Source organism: Castor canadensis, chromosome X, assembly GCF_047511655.1.
Source record: "Castor canadensis chromosome X, mCasCan1.hap1v2, whole genome shotgun sequence".
NCBI lineage: Eukaryota > Metazoa > Chordata > Mammalia > Rodentia > Castoridae > Castor > Castor canadensis.
The window spans coordinates 1,487,457-1,491,936 of record NC_133405.1 but is presented as its reverse complement, the minus strand read 5'-3'; positions in this window follow the sequence as shown (position 1 = coordinate 1,491,936).

Here is a 4,480-nt window from a genome sequence, read left to right as displayed (position 1 = left end):
TATCCACTTTGACTAGCTGTAGGCAGGTCACGTGAAAGCCATGGCACCTCAGATCCTTTGTGGAATAAGACAGGACATACCTAGATGAAGAAATACAAATGTCAAAAGTTGAATTCTCAACAGAAAGTTGCGGGTGGGTCTACCCGCAGGCGTGGCTTAGATGTCTTTAGAGGATAGGGTTATCAGAGGGGTCTGTGTCTGTCACCATTGGAGAAGCCCAGAGTGTGAGATGACAGCTTTTGAACACACGAGCCGAGACCCTCTGGTTTGTGGGTCAGGGTGCTCTCTCCTTTGGGCAACAGTCCAGCTGGGGCTTGAGAGGTGCTGGGGGTGCTGCTTCTGCATTGTCCTCTGCAGACCCCTGGAGACCACTCCCCCCTCCACACATTCTCTTCCTGCCTGTTTCACCATCTTTCACCTGAAAGGCATTTGGTCTGTAAAGGGGGACTTTGTTTTGTTTTGTTTTGTTTTGTTTTTGAGACAAAGTCTCGCTCTGTAGCCCAGCTGCCCTTGAACTCACAATCCTGCCTCAGCCTCCTGAGTCCTGGGATTACAGGCATTCAGCAGCACAAAAGGGGCCTTTTGACGAAAGCTAACGTTGCCCACTCATTTAATTTAGGGTCTCTCCAGTTCTGGATCCCGGGGTCTTATTCCTGTGGCCTCAAATAAAGAATGGGATCTTCTTTAAGCTTTTCTTAGTCATTGGTAGGCAACGATGTGCGTTCTTCTGCATGGCTCCCCACAGACTAAATGGCAAGTGATCAAGTACAGGGGTGAGCCAGAGGAAAAGATGCCTTGTCCCTGCTGAATGGCCTCTGAGGACAGAATGCCCACAAGCCTGCTTACTGGAGTCTCATGGCTACCATGGGGCTGTTCCTATGATTACTGGGATGCTTTTGAAACTGGCTGCCTGGGCTGGCCGTTCCATCCTGACTGGGCACATCTCAAGTGAGTAGTGGGGTGGAGAGCCTCAGCCAAACTCACATATGAAGAACCCTCTGGAAACTCCAGCAAAGGACCCATGAACAGTGCCTCAATCAACCTCAGCATCTCCCTCGGGGGCCTGGTCCACAGGTCAGGACTGGAGCTCACCAGTGGCTGGAGAGCAGGTGTGCATTTGCTTAGGAAACAGCTTTGTTCCATTTGAAGTTCTGGCTCAAAGGCTCCAGATCCCTTAGAAGAGGAAGAAGGTAGCAGGCACCCCCAGGGAGGCTGCCTTACTTCAGAGGCAGAGGGGGCATGCTTCTTTGGGGACTCAGACGCAAGGGTTGGGGTGGGGAATGGGTACGTGGGTCTTTAGGGGGTTGAGCTTCTCATCTAGGATCCAAATGATCTCCTTTTGTTATTTCTCTGTCAGTAACCGATCCCTCACTGACAGAGTGGATCCACTGAGCAATGGGGAACCTTCTGGTTCTCATTCTGCTCCTGTGTCAGGCAGGGTCCCCGCAGGAAACAGGTGGCCTGCTCAGATTCGGGTGGCTCAGGGAGGTTTCATGGAGAACTGCTATGGCGGGGGGATACACACAAGGGAACCACAGGGGCCTTTACTACTCTGGGACCCTGAGGGGCAAACCCCATCCAAAAGGGGAAAGGACAGAGGCCTTAGGAAGCCCGACCCCTTTCCTCTCTCTAGGGTTATATGCAGACTCAATTGCATGAGACATGCTTCTACTGAAGAATTATTCCTTGTTCACCTGAAATTCAGATTTACCTTGCTGTCCTGTATTTTCTTCTTTTTTTTCATCTTTATTGTGCTGCGTGGGGTACATTGTGGCATTTACAAAGGTTCTTACAATGTATCAAATATATCGTACTGTCCTGTAATTTCATTTGCTAACTCCAGCAATCCTACAGTAAGCCAACTCGACCAACAGAATCTGGGTGAGGCTGAGCAGGAGGATCAAGAGGACCCCTGACAGGCTGTGGCCTGGAACCTTCTTCCCCCTTCTCTCTCTCTCTCTCTCATTTTTTGATCAGTGTTTCTCAAAGTGTGGCTGGCTTTTAGCCATGCAGCTTCCTTCCTGCCCAGGCAAATCCCACTTCTGGAGCGGGGGCCTCATAGTGCCTCGGCCCTGGCCTGGGGTTGGTGATGCCAGTGACCCCGGGACACTGGAGTAAAGGGGCTGGTCACTGGGCCTCTGCCTGTTGCTTGTCTGCCTCTGCTCTATGGCCCTCTGGTCCACAGCACCTCCACGGGGGGTCAGCTTTTCTCAGAGCAACTGGCTGCTGCTGGATTCCTTGTGGTTACTGTTCTCAGCCTTGCTGCTCCACGTGCCCACTGTGCAGCTGGGGAGCCAATGGTTGCCACATGGGGCCTCTCCCCGACCTTTGACCTAACGGTTTAGAGGTTCCTAAGCTGGGAGGGATCTCAGAAACCATCTGTGCCAGCCCCTCACTTCACAGAATAAAGAAACTGAAACTGGCTGAAAGTCACAACCTTCAGGGGCAGAAGCCTCTGAGCCCAAAGTTCTCTCCCTGGAAGCACAGAACTTTCTGGTACCGTGGCTGGGGCTTCTCTCTCCAAAGCAATGTCTTCTCAGCTAGGTGTGCTGACACACACCAGCATTTGGGATGCTGAGGCAGAAGCATCATAAGTTTGAGGTCAGCGTATGCTACATAGTGAGACCCTGGCTCAAAAACTAAAAAAACAAAAAAAGCGCTTTCCCGTTTTTGCTTTGACTGTGTTGATGACACAGGCTGATGGGGTTGGGGGAACAGGCAATCCAGAAAAGTAGAGAAGAATGCAAATGTCACCCACAGTCACTTGAGAGGACTGTCAGGATTCTGGTGACCCCACTGTCACACAAGTCTCGCCACACACAATCACATACACACATGCAATCCTATGTGCATTGGAGAACACACCTATGCTTCTTGATCTGGACACACTAAATGTTGTCACCTTCTTTCCTCTCCTTGCCCACCCGGGTGTCAAATTGACAGCTGTGTGCCCCGTTGCCCTTCAATTCATATGGCACATTCAGGAGTCTGTTACCACTGTCTCATGGGACCCTCGTTCCCATGGCAGTCTGTGGTCCTCACCCAATGCTGGAAGCAGTGCACATTGGCTTCTGTGCCTGGAGCAGGCCAGTCTGGGGAGGGAGGGGTGGGTCATGACTCACCAGCAACATCACACACTTTTCCTGTACCCACCCACCCACCTCTGCAAGGGTTGCTGCTCCTTTTCATACTGTGCCAATCTGAAGGGAAAAATAAGGTCTGATTGTAACTAACCAAACCCTCCTCTCTCTCTCCCTCTCCCTCTCTCCCTCTCTAGCTCTCTAGCTCTTGGTCTCTCTCTCATACACATATTCCTGTGCACATGTGCCCACGTGTCTGTTGCAAGTTGGAGTTTGTTTATATTTATTCCTTTTCCATTTGGGCGCTGTTTCTCTTATCAATTTGCTGCAGCCCCCCCCTCTTTTTTTTGGTGGGACTGGGGTTCAAACTTCATGCTTGCAAAGCAGACACTCTACCTCTTAAGCCACACCTCTAGTCCATTTTGCTTTGCTTTTGTTTTTGCTTTTTTTTGGGAGATGGAGTCTTGAGACCTATTTTCCTGGGCTGGCCTTGAACCATGATTCTTCTGATCTCAGCTTTCCAAGTACCTAGGATTACACGTGTTAGCCACCAGCACCTGGCTGCTGGAGCTCTATTTTTTTTTTTTGTGGTACTGGGGTTTGAACTCAGGGCCTCATACTTGCTAGGCAGGCACTGTACAAGTTGAGCCACTCCTCCAGCCAAGGAGCTCCTTTTACGTTATAGATGTTAAGTCTTTGCCTGTCATACAGAGGAAAAATGTGTTCCCTAATCTACTCTGTCATTTGACTTGGTGGGTATTTTTGTTTATTTGAGACAGAGTATCCCTATGTATCCCAGGCTGGCCTCCAATCATTGAGCCTTCTGCATTAGCTTCCTGAGTGCTTGGATTATAGACACGCACCACCACACTCAGCTGTATCTTAAGGTAAAATGGTTGAAGATTTACATGTACTCATATATGTTTTCCTTTTCCTTTTCTTTCTTTTTTTAACTTTTAATTTTTTTTTTTGCAGTATTGGAAATTGAACTCGGGGCCTTGTGCTTGCCAAGCAAGTGCTTTACCAGTTGAGCCATGCCCCCAGTCCTGCCTTTTTCATTGTAGCTTTTGGGCTTCTGGTCTTGCTTAAAATAACTTCTCTGTAGTATATATACACAATATAGAGTATTAGTCAGCCATAAAGAAGAATGAAATTGTGTTATGTGCAGGAAAATGGATGGAACTGGAGATCATCATGGTAAGTTAATTAAGTCAGACTGGAAAATACGAATATCACATGTCCTCTCTTATATGAGGAATCTAGACCTAAAAAAATGAATGACAGGGCTGGGCACAGGTGGCTCATGCCTATAATCCTAACTGGTCAGGAGGCAGAGATCAGGAGGATCATGGTTAAAAGCCAGCCCAGGCAAACAGGTCTGTGAGACCCTATTTTTTTCA